We start from the raw sequence: 24,982 nt of genomic DNA, 5'->3' as shown, positions 1-24,982 counted from the left end.
ATAGACATTTAACACATCCCAAAATGGCACGAATTAGACCAGGAATTCAAAAGTTAGTACAAGTCTCTTTGCCCTGGCTGTACTCATGGCTTTCTGCACAAAACCGGTGCATTCAACATGGGACCATAATCACATGTTAAGAGGCTGGCAAGTAGTCCTCTCCAAGCACTCGTGGCAACCTCAAAAGAGGGGAGTTTGTCACATATCTTCCCTTTGGGGTTAAGACTAAACAGGTATCTGACCTCCTGTCGGTCAGTACTTAGATTAGTCGGGAAGCTCCCCCACAAAGAAACATTAGCAGAGTTGCCCACCCACGGTAAATAGTTAACAGGGTAGCTCACCCACCAGGGACAGTACTGGTCTGTAGGTCCCAGGTTGTGGTGAAACAGTTCCGCATCCTCAGTCTCCCTGGTGCAGCTAGGCAAACCGCTGGGGCTACTTGGGGAACAGCGGACAGCGGCGTTCTGCACTGATGCCAGCACTTCTGCTGGGGCGAGGGGGGTGCAAGCCAGTCCTGTAACAAGGGGGTCGGTGGAGCAGAGGCTAGCGGCGCTCTGCCCTGATGCCAGCTCTTCTGCTGGGGCGAGGGGGGGTGCAATCCAGTCCTGTAACAAGGGGGTCGGTGGAGCAGAGGCTAGCGGCGCTCTGCCCGGATGCCAGCTCTTCCGCTGGGAAGGGATCAGTGGGTATCGCAGGCTCATCCCCTGCCCCCAGAACTCGGTTAGGAAGTAGCTGGGAAGGGGAGGGCTCGCTTACCTCCTCCTCCTGGTATCCCTGCTGAGATGGCTGGGGATCTGGACCGACCGTCCAGCATCCCTGTAGGACTGGCACAGAGCCCGCGGTCTCATCTGCGCCCGTGCAGAGGGGCTTGTGTTCCCCTTTTCCCGGTATCTCCGGCTGCTGGTGGAAGGTGAGGCCGGTTGCCTCTCCTCCCCAGGACTCTGGTTGCTGTAGGGCAGAGGGACCCAGCATCTCCTCCCCCTGGAACTCAGGTTGCCGCTGGGGAGAGAGACCGGTTGTCTCCTCTCCCTGTGATATGCACTGCCGCTGGAGATCTGGGCAGGCGGCCCAGCATCCCTGTAGGGCTGGTAGAGAGACCTCGGTCCCATCTCCACCTGCCATCTGTGGGTCCTCCCAGGACAAGTCTATGAGGTTGCTCACCTCTGAGGTTGGTTGGGCAAAAGAGGGTATAATTTCCAGGCAATCCTCTGGGCTGAGGGATGGTGGTTGAGCTAGGTTGAACAGTTGACGGTAGCTCTGCTCCAGCTCCCCCTCCTTGGTGACTAGATGAATCAGGTCTGGCCCCAGGTCGTCCACTCGGGGAAGGTCCAGCTCGGTTTCCCTGATGTCGTGGATGTCCCAGAACCGACATTCTGTGGGGCATCCAAAGTCATCTCCCTCATCAAAGGCTTCCCACAGTAAGCCCGGACCATTATAATCCTCTCCCTCCAGCAGATAGTGGTTAGTCATCCATGGGTTGCGCTGGGTGGCATACCATTTTAGTGCCCGGTACGCTTTGTCCAGCCACAACTCCCTCCAACTCAGGGTCCACAGTTCTGTCACCCACTCAGCCAAGGGTTGCTTTCTTAGGAAGGGTGACCGCAGGGCCACTAGTACCTGGAACCTCTGTTCCTCACTGGGAAGACTCTCTCTCTCCGCTGCCGCTGTACCTCCTCCAAAGCGTCATACCACAGCCCCTTTCGAGTGGCATCTCTGTAGTCCAGTATGCCCTCCTCTGATACAGGCCCATCCTGTTGGGCCAAGTACTGCTGCAACCTACAGCGAAACTCCTCTTCCATGTTTCTGTGGATAGGAACGCTGCCCGGTAGCTAGCTCTGTCCCTTGAGCTCCTTCAAAGCCAGGGTCGCTGCACGAGTGCCAGCGTTGCCCTCCATGCACCATACACTAGTGCCTTCCTTGAATCCTCTGTGCAGGGAAAAAGAAGGGAAAATCCTGCTGCTTGCCACCAGTTGTGACGGTATCATCCGTGTCACCGTCTAGTATTCCCTTCTCCCCTTGAAATAGCACAGCCAAATAATCCACAGAGCAATAAATTGCTGGTATCACCGGTATCGCCAAATAAGTCTATACATTAGCCCAAGCTGAATGCTAGAAATACTTTACTGGAAGGCTTCACATTGAAAAAATACAATTGCTTTTATCCCCTGCTCCCATGCAAGGGAGACACCCACAACAAACATACATTAACCCATAACACAAAGGTTACAACCCACATAGACTCCTCCCCTCGGCCTGTGATATAATCATGGTACACCATGGTTAACATAATCAACACAGGCAGGAGAATACACATTGCCCTCTGTCCTGAGAGACAATCAAATTACAACTCGGTTGTCTCCAGGACAGAGGACAATCGCCAATACACACAGAGAGACAATGGAACAGACATCACTTACTCAAACATACAATGTCCCACCCTTTACAATACACATAGACATTTAACACATCCCAAAATGGCACGAATTAGACCAGGAATTCAAAAGTTAGTACAAGTCTCTTTGCCCTGGCTGTACTCATGGCTTTCTGCACAAAACCGGTGCATTCAACATGGGACCATAATCACATGTTAAGAGGCTGGCAAGTAGTCCTCTCCAAGCACTCGTGGCAACCTCAAAAGAGGGGAGTTTGTCACACCATGATTTTGGGATAAGTTGTCCAGAAAAAAAGAAAAATTCTGGATGGCAACTAGGGGCGGATTGGCCATAGACCTTACAGGGAAATTTCCCAGTGGGCCAATGCCCAGGGGGCCGCCTGAGCCCTCCTCACGGCTGACCAGTGGAAGTTTTTGGGATGTATTTTGTGATGCACTGTGGTATTTTTCTCTGTTGGGGTGGTATAATGTGCCACAATATGGTATTGCTGGCCCTGCCTTCCATCAATAGAAAAAAAAAAACTCTCTCTCTGTCCATATATTACATGCAGAGGCTGTTGATTTCAGTGGGAACTGTGTCATATTTCATGGGATACTACAGCTTTTCACTGATCGCTGTGGATCCTAGCAGCAGTACCATGGGATTCTTTTAGCAAAAAAAAAAAAAGGATTGTCCAGAGAAGAGTACCCTTTTAACGTTGTGGTCCTTTAAAGAAAAATAACTCTGAATCAGTTCGCACCACAAAGCAGAAAGTGGACAGGAGGAACCTGAGCTGATGCCTCCTCTCCATGGACCATATGAAAATCTCAGAGGGATGGCTCTTTTTCATACAGAAATTATAGTAGTTTATAGATGTAGTAATATATCATATATGTTATAACGTTACTACAAAATCATTATTTAAGTATAAAATAGCTATTTCCAACTCCAGCCTATGCGCATAACACAACACTGCCGAAAACCAATAGAACACATAAAATATTTTAAAGCCATTGCTTTATTTTACATTTACTGCCCTTTTCAAGATTACATGGTTTCTTCTACATTCATCTTTGTAATAATGTCAGCATTATGACAGCTATAGCGGCAGAAGCCAATGCTGAATAACATCAGCGATTCATGAGACTGTGTTGGTGAACTGTACAGTCCCATTGCAGGATCAAAATGTCCCTTTCAGAGGACTTCACACCAATTCCAGCAATAGTGAACTTGTAGAGAGCTGCAGTAAAAAAAGAAATACCATATCGGAGGGATATTTCTGAAAGTAAGAATTTGTGGGTCTTTATTTCCCAAAAATTCTGTGCACAAGGAACCAAGAAGGTGGAAAAGTCAATGAAGCATATTTTATTGAAGACCCAGCCTATTGGCACATTTATTTTGTGGAGTCAAAATCACTTCCATCTAAAGGACTGATTGTCCTCTATGATGAGTAGATGGACCTGGACATATGTATCTGTCATGGTGACATGTCAGAACGATTGATTGATGGGGGTCCAGGTGTGGAGATCCCACTAATCACTCTTAGACCTTCTGATGTGCCAGTGGTGCCAGCAGAACTGCAAGTTTAAACCTTCCATATTCTAGTAGAAGTGCCCAATAACCCCATATACACAATCTGATTCTTCACCCTGACATCAAGCTAAATCATGGCACCACATATAGGCACCATAGTCTAGTAAATGTAGATGCAAGTTGGCAGATTACCACAATCCATACATTATAATAATTTTCACGCCATATGAAGAATAAGTGAAGTATTCTATAGCCAAATACAAAGCAGAGCCAACACTATTCAGAACTTCTACATTCAGAACAAGATTAAGGGATAGCTAAATGGCAAGGGAACAGTCATGCTGAATGTTTAGGCCTAGAGTTGAGCTAATGAATGGGTTTTCAAGAAAAAAAAAGCAGCCTATACTTAAGATAGTCTATCATTGTGTGACAGTGGTGGTCCAAATGAAGGGACGCCCATGATCAGCATAACAAAGTGGGTTCTGCAAGTAAATGGGACTGAGCTTCAGTACTAGGTAGCTGCACGTACGGACAAGGCCCTATGCCTGGATAAATATTCAACATGGTACAGCTTGTTAGTCCTGCTGATCGGTGGTGGTCTTGGGGATAAGGCCCCACTGATTACACATTGTCCTAAGGATAGGGGCCTAGCTATGAAGGTAGCAAGAATCACACCTTGCCCCTGGTGTCTGAGGGAGCCCAAGAATGCCCTACCACATATGAAGACACCAGTTTTATACACTGTAGATGTTTAGATTTTGTATTGGCACCAAGGAGCTTAAAGTTATGCATCTGCCTATGGATAAGCCATCAATGTGTTTTCCTGGTATACCGCTTCATTTATTACTTGTAGTTGTACATTTTTATCATCCTAAAAGAACCACCTTGAAAATGGTAAACTATGGAATCACCAGCTAATAAGACATAATATAACAGAAAGTTAGATATCACGTGGATGTAATTGCCTCAAACCTCAGGGTAATATTACACATCGCCCTGCTCTGTGTCTATTCAACTCTCCATTTATTTCTAATCTTTTGTCATCTCCCGCTTATTTCTCCATTCTCTCCTCCTGCTCATCGATCTCCATTAACTACAGTGGTGTTCGTCCATCTCATTTCTCTCACACGGGTTTATCAGCTGCCCCTGTTTATATACTTGGTTTTTATATGTGAGCATTTATCTTCAGTTCTCAAGCACCTGAAGTCTATATTGTGCTATTTGGTTAAGGTTCAGTCCCTGCTGCATTGTGTCCATCCGCTTGAAATTTCTGGAGAGACTCCGATCTGTCTCCATTTTTGATGATAGGAAGCAGAGACATCTGCATAACAGGCTGCTGCATTTGGAATAGATACCCCCTTTACATTTAGAACTGCTAGTTTTTTGACAATGATGTGAATTTTATTGAATTGGGAAAATACTTGACTTTTTAGCGTGAAAACCAGAATGAGAAATTTATTGAACCAAGTGTTTCATGAACGGAAGCAATAAAAATAATATGATGCTCAAAAGTTACATATAAAAATATATTCACTGTATACTATATTCATACAATCAGGGCCGGCTCTATAATAAGGCAGACCAAGCGTCTGCTTGAGGGCGCAGAGAAGGGCGGATTTATTATATATTTTATTTATTTATTTATTTTAAATACAAAACTTGCAGACTTGCTGCGCCGGGCCCAGCCCTCACCTCCTCACAGAGCGGCATGCAGGCTCAGCAGCAGCACGGCATCGGCAACACAGACAATCACGGGGTCAGGGGTGTGTGACTGCCGAGTGGCGCGGCGGCGGCGGGCGGCAGGCAGCAGCAACTGGTGTAGACTGGGGAGCGGAGGTCTGGAGACTGGAGGCGGAGCTGTTGGTGGTGAGTAACTGTGTGTGAGTGAGTCTGTGAGACATCAGACAGTGACACTCACACAGCCAGGCCCAGATCAGACCGTCCGGACTGCAGTAGGTGGCACAGACAGGTAGGTAGGTCAAGGCAATCTTATTGAGCGCAGGCTGCGCAGAGACAGAAGAACATTCATGGGGGTGAGGTGGGTGACATTACAATATGACATGAATGGAGAAGGGACAACAGTCTGTCTGTGCGGCCCGCAGGGAAAAATGTATGTGGCATGGGGGGGGGGGTGAAATGGACATGATGGAGTGGGGAGAGAAATGTGACAACATGGATGGAGGGGGGAGACAAATGTGACAACATGGATAGAGAGGGATAAATGTGACAACATGGATGGAGGGGGAGAAATGTGACAACATGGATGGAGGGGGTAGAGAAATGTGACAACATGGATGGAGGGGGTAGAGAAATGTGACAACATGGATGGAGGGGGGAGAGAAATGTGACAACATGGATGGGGGGGGAGAAATGTGACAACATGGATGAAGGAGGGGGAAAATGTGACAACATGGATGGAGGGGGAGAAATGTGACAACATGAATGGAGGGGGAGAAATGTGACAACATGGATGGAGGGGAAGAAATGTGACAACATGGATGAAAGGGGAGAAATGCGACAACATGGATGGAGGGGGAGAGAAATGTGACAACATGGATGGAGGGGGAGAAATGTGGCAACATGGATGAAGGGGGAGAAATGTGACAACATGGATGGAGGGGGGAGAGAAATGTGACAACATGGATGGAGGGGGGAGAGAAATGTGACAACATGGATGGAGGGGGAGAAATGTGACAACATGGATGAAGGGGGAGAGAAATGTGACAACATGGATGGAGGGGGAGAAATGTGACAACATGGATGGAGGGGGAGAAATGTGACAATATGGAAGGAGGGGAAGAAATGTGGCAACATGGATGGAAGGGGAGAAATGTGGCAACATGGATGGAGGGGGAGAAATGTGACAACATGGATGGAGGGGGGGAGAAATGTGACAACATGGATGGAGGGGGAGAAATGTGACAATATGGATGGAGGGGAGAAATGTGACAACATGGATGGAGGGGGGAGAAATGTGACAACATGGATGGAGGGGGAGAAATGTGACAACATTGATGGAGGGGGGAGAAATGTGGCAACATGGATGGAGGGGGAGAAATGTGACAACATGGATGGAGGGGGGAGAGAAATGTGACAACATGGATGGAGGGCGGTGAAATGTGACAACATGGATGGAGGGGGAGAAATGTGACAACATGGATGGAGGGGGGAGAAATGTGGCAACATGGATGGAGGGGGAGAAATGTGACAACATGGATGGAGGGGGGAGAAATGTGAAAACATGGATGGAGGGGGAGAAATGTGACAACATGGATGGAGGGGGAGAAATGTGACAATATGGATGGAGGGGGAGAAATGTGACAACATGGATGGAGGGGGGAGAAATGTGACAACATGGATGGAGGGGGGGGGAAATGTGACAACATGGATGGAGGGGGAGAAATGTGACAACATGGATGGAGGGGGAAAAATGTGACAACATGGATGGAGGGGGAGAAATGTGACAACATGGATGAATGGGGGAGAAATGTGGCAACATGGATGGAGGGGAGAAATGTGACAACATGGATGGAGGGGGAGAAGTGTGACAACATGGATGGAGGGGGAGAAATGTGACAACATGGATGTTGGGGGAGAAATGTGAGGGCTGATGTGACATAGGTGATTTGACATGGAGGGGGAGAAATGTGACAACATGGATGGAGGGGGAGAAATGTGGCAACATGGATGGAGGGGGAGAAATGTGACAACATGGATGGAGGGGGAGAAGTGTGACAACATGGATGTTGGGGGAGAAATGTGAGGGCTGATGTGACATAGGTGATTTGACATGGAGGGGGAGAAATGTGACAACATGGATGTTGGGGGAGAAATGTGAGGGCTGATGTGACATAGGTGATTTGACATTGAGGGGGAGAAATGTGACATGTGCGGTTGATGGCTGACAGAGGGGCATAATGGCTGACATGGGGGCATAATGGCTGACATGGGGGACTGATGGCTGACATGGGGGCATGATGGCTGACATGGGGGCATAATGGCTGACATGGGGGGCTGATGGATGGGGGCTGATGTCTGACATGGGGGCTGATCTGAGGCATTGGGGGTCTGATCTGAGGTCTGATTAACATTGGGGGTCTGATTGCTGGTCTGACCTGAGGTGTAATGGAAAATATTTTTTTCTTATTACCCTCCTCTAAAACCTAGGTGCGTCTTATAGGGCGAAAAATACGGTCCTCAAACCAGTGATTGTCTAAAGCAGAGCGAAGATACCAGGACCACACAGAGGAGAAGCCAGCTGATGCAGACGGGACCAGGGCCATGTGAGCTGCGGGGGTGGGGGCACCAAAATGTAGCTTCGCTTGTGTTGGCAAAAATTCTTGCACCGGCCCTGCATATTAATTTAGACAGGTCTTGTCACATTCTCCACCAACACTGGTTGCCTCTACCTACTTACCTAGCTTATAAATGACAGACTGCTGAAATCAACTCACCTGTCTCTACTTTATTCTGCCGCTAGTATGGGCAGCAAAAGGTTGATGACAGGTTCCATGTAATATTACATGTTTGTTTGGTATACCTAGATTGAGGAAAAATATGCTTGAGATCTTGCCAGTCATATTATCTCGCTAGGATGTTCCTATTAGAAGGTATGATATAAGCCAGAATTATGTATTACAGGATCTTAGCCTGACCCTTTAAGGGTCTGTCTGAGACCTTGTAAAAATTTCATATGACGATACAGACTTGGTCAGACACATTGAAATGCAAACTGTCCAATTTCAAGCTGCTTGACAATAACCAATGACAATTTATGGAAAACCTTGAGTTCATAATATGTCCACAAAATTATCAAGAGACTAAAAGCCCCCATACACGTTAGGCTAGATTCACATTAGTGTTTGATAGCCCCAGCATGCTGTGTCGGCAGGGAGCAGCCTGCTGGAGCTCTCTGGATCTGGCATTGTCGTAAGCTGAAGGAAAGCCCACCAGCCCCATTAACCCCGGAGCGGTTTTAGTCCAGCCAATTCTTGACATATCTGATGGCTTGTGTCCGGATCTCAGGCAGCTTACGGCAGTGCTGGATCTAAAGAGCTCTGGCAGGCTGCTCCCTGCCAGAACAGCATGCTGGAGCTGTCAGATGCTAGTGTGAAACTAGCCTTGGGGTATTGTCATTGGTACTAAACGAGAATGACAGGTCGGCTGACACTCTAATGTGTGTGGGGAGCTCCCGACTCTCCTCCAACAGATGTCAAAGTGAGAAGGATCGGGCAAAATTGATATTTTCACCTTTTGTTTCCGACCCTCTCCCCATAGAATACACATACATGTTCAGTCCAGCTGAACATGTACTGTATGTGTATGGGAAAGCCAGGAGGGTGTTGAGAGAGAGAGAGAGATGTCACCCAAATTGTTGTTCAACCGACACCTATCGAATGTGTATGGGGGCCTTTTTAATGCCATAAGGGTATAAATGCATACAATATATTATTATAGAGTTTAATGAGAAAGCACTGACTTCATATCAAGGGGCCTTGCAGGCTCCAGATATAAAAATCAGTGGCCATAAAAAGTGGAGCAGCTGCTCATAGTAACCAATGAGATGACAGGTAAGACAGGTCAGTGACTACTGTACTCTCCATATTGAAGGCAGAGACATGTTTTGACCATCTCTGATTTCTTGTCCACTCAGTACACAATGATTTATGCATACAATGCAGTGCGTTGCAGCAGTCACATGATTTGATAGATGCAAGAACTGTTTTCTTTAGCAGATCCATATCAATTCTGTAGATAGGCTATAGTGCCTCCTGCAACTGGGGATGATATGTCACCCAAATAAAATTGCAATACACTCACCAAAAGAATGCATCCCTTATCCCAAAATGCATCCCTTATCCCAAAATGATGGTAATAGATAGAGAAACCCACCTAAGGAATTAGTATAGCTGAGCTGTATGCTCTTAAAAAAAGGATTGAAAATGTGTAAATAGTTTTTGAAGACACATTTTAGGAACTTTTTTTTATTTCTTTTTTATTTTATTTTAATTTATTTTGCATATTTTTCTTAATAACACAAACTAGGGGAAAAACTGATTGTGGTCATTAATGGGGAAAATTCTTTGGTCCTGAATTGGGGAAAATTCATTCACACTTCGTTTGGTGGTAAAAGCAGAATTGCGTTATGGATTCCGTTACCACGGACCATAACGCAATTCTATGACGGAATGCATAACGGAATGCCTTTAGAGGCATTCCGTTATTCATTCCGTCATAATAGAAGTCTATGGCCTGCATAACGGATCCATACTGTTTACGTTATGCAGGAGAGGACTCCCCTGCATAATGGAAACGGGAAGGATCCGTTTTGCAGCCCATTGACTTCTATTATGACGGAATGAATAACGGAATGCCTCTAAAGCCATTCCTTAATGCATTCTGTCATAGAATTGCGTTATGGTCCGTGGTAACGGAATCCATAACGCAATTCTGCTTTTACTACCAAACGAAGCGTGAACGAATTTCAAAATATGAGATTATACAAACCCATAGAAGCATTGGGATAACATACCAACCCTATGCAGATGGCCGTGCTGTGCTAACTAGAGCCTATGAAGTCACTGTGTCAGTAATATTAAAGGGGTCATCCCATGAATTTGAAACCATGTTTTACTCACATTATCTGGAGGACTTGCTTTTCCTCATCAAGCATCTGCATCTCCCAGGATGCATTGCTGTGAGCTCTTGGTAACCCCTTCCTCCCATGCAGAGAAAATAGTCTCCAGGTCCCACATATCACCCCAGAATGCATATGATGTGTAATGCCCCCACAATTTACTCCTCCAGCTTTATTTTTCTATGGATTAATTAGGGATGAATGAATGAAAGGTGGCATCACTATGAGATCTCTACGCTGGCACTGAGGGGAGAGAAAGAGAGCAGAGAGGCTACTGAGCATGCCAGTTGACCACCGAATGCAGGAGACGGTGGACCACAAAGATGGCCAGCAGGGGGCACTACCAGAGAGAAAGTTGAATGAGCAATTTTGCAATAATACTTCCTTTAAAATGACCTATTTATTGAACAGGAATACTTTTCATAGGCTAACCCTTTTTATGTGGTTGGATTTTTACTGTCAGTTTCCTTTTTACTAAGCGTATTACTATAGTGAGGTATGAGTGCATGTCCACATGTTGCCTGTTTTCTATCATAAAATCTTGCTGCAGATGATGACAGATGTATATGGGAGACAGTTACCTTTCGAGATACCATGAAGAGATGCCTTGTGATGTTTTGCAGGTCTCCCTGAGCTGAAGTGAGGTGTACGTGTATATATAACATGCCCGATTCAATATTCCTGCCTTTCACATGAGCTCTGTTTTGTTGCAAGCATAACTCTTCAATTCATCTGGGGATCAATGCTTCAATGACAGCCGAAAACATAAAAAAGCATAGTTCTAAAATAATGTAATTCGCCTAGGACATATGATCACTCGTAGCTATATGGACGGGTGGATTTGTTACCTGGGATTTGGGGTGTTGTTTGAGTAGAAATCACAGTTCTCCGTTTCAAGGTGGTTGAATGTTTTAGGACATTTTAATGATAATGGGAGATTTATCAAGCTTTCTGCTATAGGAAAGTTGCAAATTTTGCCGCAGGTCCCAGTTTGAGAGATTTGTGACTTTTTAGCTTTTTCCAAACTCCTTGTCACTTTTCCAAAAATTGGATGGGGCATGGGTGGGAGGGGGGTAGGCTGCAGGCAGGCCTGACTAATTAAACATGTGCAAGAGAAAACTGGCACACATTACAGCAGAAATCTAGCTCCGGACTGGAGTAGTGTTCAGTTCTGGTGGACATGCAGCCCAATATGCACCACAATTATTAATAGGGATGAATGACCTTCTAAATAACTGTAGCACATCTCACTCCAGCGCAGGACAAATTAAGACCAGTCTTAAAGGGTCACGGAGCTTTCATAAAACGTGTTATGTCATAGAGACATATCAAAGCTTTTGATCTGTGGGAGAGCGCTGAGAGCCCCATGATCGCCAGAACAAAGAGAGAGAAGTAGTCTCTCTTCTTACTCACTGCATGGGATGGAATTGAGATGGCACCAGGCCCAGAAACTTTCTATTGAGACCATCTTCTGCCGTAATGAGGGAGAACTTCTCTCTCTTCTCGTTATAGGTTTACACTTTCTTATTTTTAGATAGTATTAGGTCATTGTGCTTATTCACCATCTTGTAAGCATCACCAATCAGAAGAGAGTGAAAGAGAGATCTTTTAAAAGCTGTAGTCACGGCATTATGCGGTTAGTACAGCACATGCCACAAGGCATGCACTCACCTCTCTGCTGGGGGTGAGTACTGCAGCAAGGCCTGCTGCAGCTGCTACTAGCTAAACTGAGCAGGCAGGCAGGCAGGCAGGAGGGAGTGTCTCTCCTGTGCATGTAGACGTGCAGCAACTACCAGTACCTTTAACAATTGCCCAGGGCCCCCATTGTCTTAGGGGCCCCCTGCTTCAGTGCTGCTGTTCAGCTGAACGTCTGAGGAAGCAAACTGGTGGACAGCTGAACAGCTGCACTTTACAATGCGGTGTACGGTCTCCTCCCTCACACATAAGAGAAATCATTACCCTAGTGCTGACACAACCTGCCATAATGTCAGATGTCAGATGCAGGAGGCGGAGCTCAGCAGGAGAGGGGATGAAGGACCTGTGATGACCTCACCGTCATGTGACCAGAACAGGAGGCAGAGCTCAGCAGTGCAATAAAATAATGAAGAAGAAGACCAGCCATGCATGTGAAGAAGTATGGATTCAATGTAAGTGCAAGGGAAATGCTGGGAGTTGTAGTCCTCTCCTCTTATACCTCCTGTTATGTAATATCAGAGTACATTACAAGAGGAGGTATGAGGAGAGGACTACAACTCCCAGCATGTCCAGCTTGTTATATAATATCAGAGTACATTACAAGAGGAGGTATAAGAGGAGGGGACTACAACTCTCAGCATGTCCAGTCCATTATTATATAATATCAGGGTACATTACAACACCCTGGTTATGCTGGGAGTTGTATACCTCCTCTTATAATGTACTCTGATATTACATAATAACTGATTGGACATGCTGGGAGTTGTAGTCTTCTCTTATACCTCCTATTGTAATGTACTCTGATATTAAATAATAACGGCTTGGACATGCTAGGAGTTATAGTCCCATCCTCTTATACGCCACCGTGTAATGTGCTCTGATATTAAAAAATAATGGCTTAGACATGCTGGGAGTTATAGTCCTTTCCTGTTATACCTCCTGCAGTAATGTGCTCTGAATTAGGGCAGGGATGATGGATAGGGGAGGGTAGTCATCCGACTAGGGTGCCACTTCGCCCCATAAAAGGGGGTGCACTCATGGCCGTCCAACTTCATCAGCCTCAGGCCACTAGGCCTCAGGCCTGTGAGGCATTAGAACAGAGCAAGAAGCTGCAATGACATCACTGCAACCTCCTGCTCTGGGTCTCGCATGATGACGTCATCACGTGAGACCCGGAGCAGGAGTAGTGATGTCATTGGGACCACATGCATCAGGACGCAGCAACACAAGCCACAGATAAAACTACTGGGGAGGAATGGCGGAGCATTAAATACATACTGGTACTACACTGGAACATTATATATATACTGGCACTATGGGGGAAGCATTATATACTAGTGGGGGGCACTACAGGGGGACATTAGAACCACTGGGAGCATTATGGTTATATTACTTATTATTTGGCGTTATTATTATTTGACGCAATATGGAGGGCATTGCTACTAATGGCGTCTATTTTGGGGAGTATTATCACTATTGGGGGCACCATTACTAATGAGGGAAGTCTGGGTGTATAGTATAGTATAGTGTTTGCGGACATCGGGGGGAAGAGCACAACAGGCACAGTATTGGGGTAGCTTCAAGAGGTTCTCCAGGTTTTTTCATATTGATGACCTATTCTAAGAATTGCAGGGGGTCTGACACCCGGCACTCCTGACGATCAGCTGTTTGAGGAGACACCGTGCGCTGTGCGCACGTGCCATCTCCCTCCTCTCTTCCTGCTCTGCTGCTGTATGTCTATGGGACAGCAGCAGTGAACAGCACGCGCCGTCTCCTCAAACAGCTGATCGGCGGGGGTGTCGGACTGTGTTTTTAGCACATTATTATAAAAAATTATGGGGCACATTTATTAAGACCAGCATTTTAGACACTGGTCTTAATGAAGCCCCATAGCTGGTGGTGGATCTGCCGGAGTCATGAAGAGACTTCGGCCTCTCCATAACTTCGGCGCATCCAGCGCCAGTTCTAAATGTAAGACAGCTTCCGAGCTGTCTCACATTTAGACCTTTTCCTATGCCTAAAACAGCCAGCCCGTCCCTTTCCCTGCCCACGCCACGACCACAATTTTAGTACTGACGCGAGTGGGACTAAGTCGCAGATAATAACCGTTACGCCGCCATGTACACTTAAAATACGCATTTTTTTGTAAGTAGCAGGTGCAATGACATGGAGCGGCGATACCGCTGCTCCCTATCATTTTACCCCTCAGATGCCACACAGTGTAAAATTAACAGAAAAAAAATTTAATCATGCTTACCGCCTCCATTTGCTTGCGACGGGCCAGCGGACGCTTTTTTTTTTGAAGATCTGGCGCGAAATCTTGCGCGGCCAGAGATAACGTCATTACAATTTTGGCTGAGATCTTCAATCAAGTTGGCAGCGTCCGGCCCTTTGTGAGCAAATGGAGGTGGTAAGTATGATTTTTTTTATTTTTTACACTATTTTAGGTTAAATCGATTCTCTACCACAAAGCAAATTGAAATTTGCTCTGTGGTTCACCATCATAAAGATAGGCTTCTGGATAGTTCTGTTGTATTATTAGGATCCTGGTATGAAAGGCGACATTTGAATGAAGATTGTATGCCCTCTGAATGGATGAGTGTGTTTCCACCGAGCATGTCATACTAATACTTTAGCATTCTGGTAGTTCCATTGGTTTCCCATGAAACAATCTATGGCCCTTGTGTAAAAAGGGTCCATTTTTATTTTCCAAGTACCAACTATGATAGTCTCTGCCTGTAGCCAAGAAAGAATCACTTTCTTCATGTAAAATATAGCTGTGGATTGATACTCTTTACTACAAGCACCATGAATTACTACTACCACCCAGAAGGATTACATGGAACGTGCAGCGGTGGATTTTTTTAGCTGGAGTTCGATAGGACGACTATAAGGGGGGTTCATTTTGCTTTTGCAACCTTTGCACATGATCATATACATATTGTAATATTATCTCATGACCAATTGATCTCCCATCTGATGGGAGAATTTAACAATAGTGAGGCGTCACTAAGTGAGGTGTAACTATAGGTGATGCAGAGGTAGCAATCACATCTGGTCCCACTGTCATATAAGAATAGTATAAATAGCACATGGTAGGTGGGGGACGCTCTTTGCTTCAGAACTCAGCTTGTAGTTCTGCTTCTATTCCCAGCTCATCCTCATTCCTTAGATATGCATAGCATTTACTTCATGGTAAATCCGTGTAACCTCCGGGGGAATGTATTTACACTATACGTACTCCCGTCTTCTCTTCTCACACAGTATTCCTGTCTGTTCCTAGATCCTGTTTATCTGTCTGGACTGTTTTATCTAAATGATCCGAGCTGCTGTGTCCATGCTATCTGTATAGAGTGCATTCTTTCTGTCAGTGTCTCCTACCATTCACTCTCTCTCTTTCTCCTTTGTTTCTCCTGCTTTGTCTCCTTCCTTTGTATCCGGTTGGATATACATTAAAGTCTACCTTTATGGTTTTTTTTTGTATCTTTGGTCTATTCATTCTCTTCGGGATATTTAATTTGCTCCATTATTTAGATGCCCTTAAATATTTATTTTCCTTTTGTCGAATTGTCTTTTTGCAGCCGCTTTGGTCTATTTTTTTTTCCTTTGTCTCTCAATTGCTTTCTTCGTTTTCTTGTCCTCCTAGTCACCCACTCACACGCTAATCCTTTCTTGCTCTAATTGTCTCAATATCTTGACCTCTCATCTCTTTTTAGCTCCAGTCTTCATGTTCTCATGCCATTATTGATCTATATTATGTCTTCCCCTCATTTATGCATGCCTCAATTTATCTACGTCAGTCCTCCACCTTTCTTTGCTGATTTTTGCCAGACCAGATATTCGTTTTCAATCTAATATTCTCCATTCTCCATTGCCACACCAGTTAATTGGTACACAAAATCTGGCAAGCTAGAGGTTAATGTCCAGACGGGGCTCGGTGACCTTTTTGCAATCTGGATATGGGAAGTGGAGGATGGGCAGACATCTGGATGCAGTTTTTTTCTCTATGCTGTGTTCTGTTCACATTGCTACTGAACTCTGGAACACTTTGCCAGATCCTTGTAACTGATTAGCTATGAAGTTCAGGGTGCTGGGCACTGACAGAGTCTCTTTCATCTCTGGGATATTATAAAGCATGTGGGTAACATATACAGGATTGCAGAGTCTGTCAACTAAAAGACTGCATGAACATTTGGGATAGTAAAAAACCAAAAACAGCGATCAGTATGACACACTATAGAAGAAATTACAAGAGGGTAACATGATCGCAAGTGCTATTGTTTCTAAAATGGTACTCAATGCCAATGGCAATGAAAAAGGTTGAGAGAAGGGGTATCTAATGCCAGGTCAGGTTGTAACTAGTGTTGAGCGAACTTCTGTTTTAAGTTCGGCGTCTAAAGTTCGGCTTCCGGTTAGCTGAGAATTCCGATATGGATTCCGAATTCCGTTGTGGTCCGTGGTAGCGGAATCAATAATTGGCCATTATTGATTCCGCTACCACAGACCACAACGGAATTCGGAATCCATATCGGGATTCTCCGCTAACCGGAAGCCGAACTTTAGACGCCGAACTTAAAACAGAAGTTCGCTCAACACTAGTTGTAACGATAATTAAATTAGATGATGTAAGCATCCTTAAAGAAATGAGTTGTCAAGAGCCATGTTCACACCTGCACGGCCGCAAAGAAAGCAGCATGCTGCACCATTTTTGTCCTGTAAAATGATGGAAAACTGGATGGACTCCATTAGGGGTCCATTGGGCACTGTCAGTGTTTGCCATGTGACGGATTTGGCACTACCACTAGTTTCGTTTTTCTGCCCCTATAATGGAACAGAGAAACGGTAGGAATAGTGAAGAACAGATGCAATGGAGGTTACAGAGATGATGAGATGAGGGAGGATGATATTTGCAGGTCGCTGACCAAATGAGAAGGTTTATTAGATGATGAGTAGGAAACGTAGGAAGATTTACCACTGGGGTGTACTTAGTGTGAATTAGTAACAGGATTTTCTAAAATTGGAGTGCTGGAATATAGCTGAAGATCACCACAATATCCAACTCTGTTCTGCTCTTTGGTTCACCTTTATTTAAAGGGACATGTCCACTAGAAAGGAGTAAGGAGAACTCTTATATAGACAGGTAAACCGTAATTAGTTAGAGAGGCAGATGTTATCTGAAGGGTAATCATTATAATAGTAGGTGCAGAATTGGGATAACAGCTAGGTAAGTTGTTCTGTTATAGGCCTGTATAAAGAGGTCCACAGAAGAGCACTGCATTAATTAACGTGTGATGTTGTAATGGAGTCTCTCATTCACTTGCTTCTCTGATCTCATAGATGATCTGAGTAAAAAAGTCAAGACAGACTGTCAACGGTTCTAAATGTCCACCAAAGAGGAAGTTAAAGAGGATGTCGAGTACATAGAGTGACGCCAAAAATTATATCCAGAAAACAATCTGCCTGTTTTTATAGATAAGATAAGTGATCTAAAATAATTTCTTTATCCAAGCATCACACTATACAAATACATGTCAATGATGTTTCTACCAGCCCATTTGGGTTATAGCTGAAAGGCCAGTTGGGCTGAATCATCACTGTTTTCACATGCAGTTGTCCCATATTCCTTGAACAGGAATTTACTTGCATCCCGTGAATCTATATTTCCTTAGATCTTACATGAATGATTGAAGCAGATGCCACTAAGCAATTGATACCTAAAAGGCATTCATATCAGTCCTTTTGGACATTCTTCTGGGAATTGTTTTCATGTTAATGACAAATTGAGGAAATTTCTAAAATGTGGAAACAGGTTTGCTGCCGCTGGGCATATTATATTGATTACTAGTAGAGATGAGCGAATTTCTTAAACGTTCGATTTGGCTGATTCGCCGAATAAAAAAAAACAAAAAACGCTTTCTGATGAATTACTTAGTCACGAAGCGCATTTTTTTGTAAGTAGATGGGTGCAATGACAAGGAGCTGTGATAGCGCTGCCCCCCTCATTGTACCCCTCAGATGCCACATTCATACATGATCGCAGTATCTGAGTGTAAAATTAACAATAAAAAAAAAATAACTCAAACTTACCTCCTCCATTTGCTTGCAATGGGCTAGCCGCCATCTTGCTTGAAGATCTCATCCGAAATCCTGTGCGGTGCGAGATTACGTCATCACACCGGCTGGCGTGGTGATGTATAAGGTCACTATGCGTGACACATGTACAAGTGTAGTTGTGCCCTATGTGTCATGTAGCCCTAGCCTAAAGCTGACCTACAGCAGTGAAGAAAAATGGCTGGGTTGTTATGGAAACTTGGAGTAAAACTGTGTGTATGTGGAGACTGAGGGCCATGCGAGCCTCTATTGGCCGATAAGGGACATGTGACCATGTGTATGGCAGTTAGGATATTAAAAGAAAGACTTGCAGGTCATTTTTTAGGAATATCTCAGGAACGGTACGTCCTAGAGAGCTGTGACCCACACAAGATTTCTTTCCAGGTAGAAAGGGATGTGTATACCAAGTTTAGTTGAAATTGATGGTTGCGTTTTTGAGTGATTGCGGAACATACATACATACATACATACACACATATATACGTCCTTCTTTATATATATACAGTCATGTGAAAAAATTAGGACACCCTTTGAAAGCATGTGGTTTTTTGTAACATTTTTAATAAATGGTTATTTCATCTCCGTTTCAACAATACAGAGAGATTAAAGTAATCCAACTAAACAAAGAAAACTGAAGAAAAGTCTTTTCAAGATCTTCTGTAAATGTCTTTCTACAAAAATGCCTATTCTAACTGAGGAAAAAGATAGGACACCCTCACATGTATTCCCTCTTAAATTGGCTCAGATCTCACACAGGTATATCACACCAGGTGCACATAATTAGTAGATCGTTACTCTGCATGTTGAATGAGGCTTGCCCTATTTAAACCTCAGACATTTAGTTTGGTGTGCTCCTGACTGTTGAAGTGAGAGTGAGCACCATGGTGAGAGCAAAAGAGCTGTCAGAGGACTTCAGAAAAAAGATTGTAGCAGCCTATGAGTCTGGGAAGGGATTTAAAAAGATCTCAAAAGATTTTGAAATCAGCCATTCCACTGTCCGGAAGATAGTCTACAAGTGGAGGGCTTTCAAAACAACTGCCAACATGCCCAGGACTGGTCGCCCCAGCAAGTTCACCCCAAGAGCAGACCGCAAGATGCTAAAAGAGGTCTCCAAAAACCCTAAAGTGTCATCTCGAGAACTACAGCAGGCTCTGGCTACTGTTGATGTAGAAGTACATGCCTCTACAATCAGAAAGAGACTGTACAAGTTTAACTTGCATGGGAGGTGTGCAAGGAGGAAACCTTTGCTTTCCAAGAGAAACATCGAGGCCAGACTGACATTTGCCAGAGATAAAGTTGACAAAGACCAGGACTTCTGGAATAATGTTCTTTGGACAGATGAGTCCAAAATTGAATTATTTGGACACAACAGCAGAGGACATGTTTGGCGTAAACCAAACACAGCATTCCAAGAAAAGAACCTCATACCAACTGTGAAGCATGGAGGTGGAAGTGTCATGGTTTGGGGCTGCTTTGCTGCAGCAGGACCTGGTCAGCTCACCATCATAGAATCCACGATGAATTCTACTGTGTATCAGAAGGTGCTTGAAGAACATGTGAGACCATCAGTTAGAAAATTAAAGCTGAAGCGGAACTGGACCATGCAACATGACAATGACCCAAAACATACTAGTAAATCAACCAAAGATTGGCTGAAAAAGAAGAAATGGAGAGTCCTGGAATGGCCAAGTCAAAGTCCAGATTTGAATCCCATTGAGATGCTGTGGGGTGACTTGAAAAGGGCTGTACGTGCAAGAAACCCCTCAAACATCTCACAGCTGAAAAAGTTCTGCATTGAGGAGTGGGGTAAAATTTCCTCAGACCGATGTCGAAGACTGGTAGATGGCTACAAGAACCGTCTCACTGCAGTTATTTCAGCCAAAGGAGGTAACACTCGCTATTAGGGGCAAGGGTGTCCTATCTTTTTCCTCAGTTAGAATAGGCATTTTTGTAGAATGACATTTACAGAAGATCTTGAAAAGACTTTTCTTCAGTTTTCTTTGTTTAGTCGGATTACTTTAATCTCTCTGTATTGTTGAAACGGAGATGAAATAACCATTTATTAAAAATGTTACAAAAAACCACATGCTTTCAAAGGGTGTCCTAATTTTTTCACATGACTGTATATAGATTCTGCAGAAAATATGAACATCGGCCAGGACGATTCGCGAACACGATCGAGCGAACGCGATCAAATGTTTGCGAACCGCAAGTTTGCGACGGGCCAAATTCACTTTAATGGCAGGTGAACCTGAAAAACCTTGAGGTCATATTTGCAGCCACCAAATACTTACTAGAAGTGCACAAATTCGCATAGATGTACTATGCGAATTTGCGATCTCCATTCATTATTTTTTTCATTGCGAAATATCGGCAATGTAATTTTTCGCGCATGCGCAAAATAGGTGTGGCCTACTACAGCAACTGGTTTCCACCGACCCAAAGTTGGATGCGATCAGAAAAGATGGTTAGCAGGAATTTTCGCGACGTTGAGTAAGAACTCCTGATCGCTGTAAGTAATTTAACATTAAAGCAGTGTATTTGATTACATTTCACATGCATGTCTGTACATTGCTGTATATGCAGATCGAGTGCTTAAAAAAATGTGCCATTGTGATGCACCCTTCAATCAGTATTTGGTGGAAGAAGGTATATAGCAATAGCACCCCTCAATCAGTATTTAGTGGAAGAAGGCATATGGCACCCCTCAATCAGTCATTGGAGGAAAATGGTGTATAGCACCCCTCAATGAGTATTTGGCAGAAACAGGTATATAACACCCCTCAATCAGTATTTGGAGGAAACAGGTATATAGCACCCCTCAATGAGTATTTGGCAGAAACAGGAATATGGCACCCCTCAATCAGTATTTGGTGGAAGAAGGTATATGGCACCCCTCAATCAGTATTTGGCGGAAACAGGTATATAGAACCCCTCAATCAGTATTTGGCGAAAACAGGTATATGGCATCCCTCAATCAGTATTTTATGGAAGCAGGTGTATTGCACCCCTCAATCGGTATTTGGTGGAAGAAGGTATATAGCAATAGCACCCATCAATCAGTATTTGGCGGAAAAAGGTGCATTGCACCCCTCAATCAGTATTTGGTGGAAGAAGGTATATGGCACCCATGAATCAGTATTCGGCGGAAACAGATATATAGCACCCCTCAATCAGTATTTGTCCGAAACAGGTGTATAGCACCCCTCAATCAGTATTTGCCGGAAACAGGTATATGGCACCCCTCAATCAGTATTTAGCGAAAACAGGTATATACCACCCATCAATCAGTATTTGGCAGAAACAGGAATATGGCACCCCTCAATCGGTATTTTATGGAAGCAGGTGTATTGCACCCCTCAATCAGTATTTGGTGGAAGAAGGTATATGGCACCCCTCAATCAGTATTTGGCGGAAACAGGTATATAGCACCCCTCAATCAGTATTTAGTGGAAGAAGGTATATGGCACCCCTCAATCAGTATTTGGCGGAAACAGGAATATGGCACCCCTCAATCAGTATTTGGTGGAAGAAGGTATATCGCAGCCCTCAAGCAGTTTTTTTTGGGTCAACAGGTATATCACACGCATTGCAATTAGTTACTCCAATAGCGTTTGTCCCTCTATCTAGCTGCGGTATTGCAGCAGAACCGCACACTAGACATGGCCTGGGGTTCGCAGTCGTTTGGCGGCGAACTTTGCGTGTTTGCGATTCGCCGAACATATGGAGAAATTCACGCCCGCCATATTCTTTTACATTATGAAGAACTTTGACCCATGACACATCCATCAGGTGGTACAGGACAGCCAATTGAGACGTTTCAGCACATGGACATACCCCCTACCTTATAAATAAACCTGATCTGGCCGCCATTTTACATTCAGTGTTTTAATAGTGTAGGAAGAGGTTGCTGTGAGGAGCAGGGACAGGCTGTTAGTGACACCAAATGCAAGCTAATAGGGCCACAAAAGTCATTTTAAGGACTAGTATAGGTGTGCTATCGATAGGTGAGATACACAGAGGGGTGCGATATACTTATAATATACTTTTATAATGAGTCAAAAACACATAGATCTATATAGTGATCACCTGGAAGTCAGGGGCCTAGGGGCTTACTAGGGCCATTTTTATATAGGATAAGGTTCCGGACGGGGTCGCTCTTATCAGGGCGGGTGGTCTGTGGTTAGGCTATCAGGGCCAGAATAGCACCCCCCTGTAGGGCAATATCAGGGACAGTTCTTTGCCCACCCTGTCCTTCAATACCACATCATCATCTAGCCCAGGGATAGATGGTTTTTGCTTTCCCACCCGGATTCATAGATGTGCACTGGAACCCCCCGGATTGTGGTAGGACATATGGTCTCTGATTTGGTGCCGCCGAGCACCTGATTTAGTGCCGCCGAGCACTTGTTATTGCCTACCACATCTATGCTTTTTGCTTAAACGGGTTCTGTACTTTGTTTTAACTGATGATCTATGTCTGTGATGGTTCTCATTTATCCAGGTCATGGTATATCTGTAAAGAATAAATCAAGGCAACTGGACGTACTGTAGATTTCTTGAAAACGTTTCACTTGTTCTTCCAACGAGCTTTCTCAATTCTGAGTGACTGTACAAGAATTCTCTGGGAATAAATATGTAACTGAATCAACATCTGGTAATTATACCCAGCATGGGGTCAGAGGTCATTATACCTAGCATGGGGTCAAAGGTGTTGATTCCATTATTCTAATTGCAGTCAGTAGGTGATAAAGACTTCCCAGAAAAAGGTGTCAAGACAGCATTGTATCCTCTGGATAGATCATCAGCATCTGATCGGCGGGGGTCCGACACCCGGGACCCCCGCCGATCAGCTGTTTGAGAAGGCAGCGGCGCTCCAGCAGTGGCCGCGGCCTTCTCGCTGTTTACAGCTGGCCCAGTGACATCATGACTAGTATCAACTAGCGTGGGCGGGGCTAAGCTCTGTTCACTTGAATGGAGCTTATCCCCGCCCACGCTAGTTGATACTAGTCGTGACGTCACTGGGCCAGCGGTAAACAGCGAGAAGGCAGCGGCGCTGCTGGAGCGCCGCTGCCTTCTCAAACAGCTGATCAGCGGGGGTCCTGGGTGTCGGACCCCCGCCGATCAGATGCTGATGATCTATCACTTCTTGTACGGTTGCAAGTAGATTCAAGTAAAGTTGTTGAACTCTATAAAGTCTGGACTCAACTTATTCTCCACCTCCACCATTACTCTCCCCTTTATTGATTCAGAGCCTAACCCTGGGGATCGACGGTATCCAGGTAGGAGCACTGTGAGACGCATGCAGACTATTAGTGCTGCATCACTCCACTCGGCATTCCTAAAAACCTGGGACATGATCCACCCTGGAGGGTGGCACGTTGCACACTCACAGCAGGCAAACTGTTTTCCACATTTTTTGAACAGGTTACTGAACTTACAGTACATGTCCACAAAATCCACCTTGGGATGTGGAGATTCTCATGCAGGTTATCAATCTGCTTAAATGCATATCAAGGCAATGGAGCCCTACTCCTGGACACTTGTGCCATAGAGTCTATAAGTCCTTTTCAGACAAGCTACCTCTATTGGTCTTTCTATACACCACCTTAGGCTACTTTCACACTAGCATTTTAGTTTTCTGGTATTGAGATCCGTCATAGTGGGTCAATACCGGAAAAAAACACTTCAGTTTTGTCCCCATTCATTGTCAATGGTGACAAAACTGAACAGAACGGAATGCTCCAAAATGCATTCCGTTCCATTTAGCTGTGTTCCCATACCGGAGAGAAAACCGCAACATGTTATAGTTTGCTTTCCGTCCTGGGATGCGGAGCAAGACGAATCCAGCATGACCCCCAATGCAAGTCAATGAGGACGGATCCATTTTCTCTGCCAAAATCTGCCACAATAGAAAACGGATCCGTTCTCTATTGACTTTCAATAGAGTTCGTGACGGATACGTCTTTGCAATGTTAAAGATAATGCAACCGGATCTGTTCATAACAGATGCAGATGATTGTATTATCAGTAACGGAAGCATTTTTGCTGAGCCATGCCGGATCCAGGAAAAATGCTATTGTGAAAGTAGCCATACATCTGGCTTGCTTTCTGTAGTTTTTCCGGCAGTGTCATGGGTGGTACTTGGTCCAGGATAGGCTGAGCTGTTAGTTTTACATCTTTGCATCTGTTCTCTTTGCTGTCCAGACTAAGACTGTCTGGTTTAATCTGGCTAGACTGACTTGAACTGTGGTGACTGTGGATGTGGCTTATTAATACCTTATGTAAATACATACAGTAAAGGTAATATACATATTAAAGCATATACATTTTGTTTACCCTTTCTTTTGTACTTTGTAGTGCTGTAAATGTAAAAAACATGATGTATGCTAGAATTCTGTCACATTTAGCTTAGCAAAGCTCCACCATGTCTCACATTTGTGAAAGCATTGTCCACTACATAGCCAATTTCCCCTAGATCTATCAGACGCTCTAAGCATTCTCAACTATCAAGTGCTTCAAATAGATTCCTGCAAGTCAATGTCCAATCCATTATGGAGCCTTAGAAAATGACTAGGGATTCCTAGTCAATGTCTCCAGGCTCTTTAATGGGTCAGATTTTGACTTACACGTT

This window comes from Bufo bufo, chromosome 3, assembly GCF_905171765.1.
Source record: "Bufo bufo chromosome 3, aBufBuf1.1, whole genome shotgun sequence".
Taxonomy (NCBI): domain Eukaryota; kingdom Metazoa; phylum Chordata; class Amphibia; order Anura; family Bufonidae; genus Bufo; species Bufo bufo.
The sequence above is the reverse complement of the archived record's forward strand: the minus strand, read 5'-3'. Positions refer to the sequence as shown.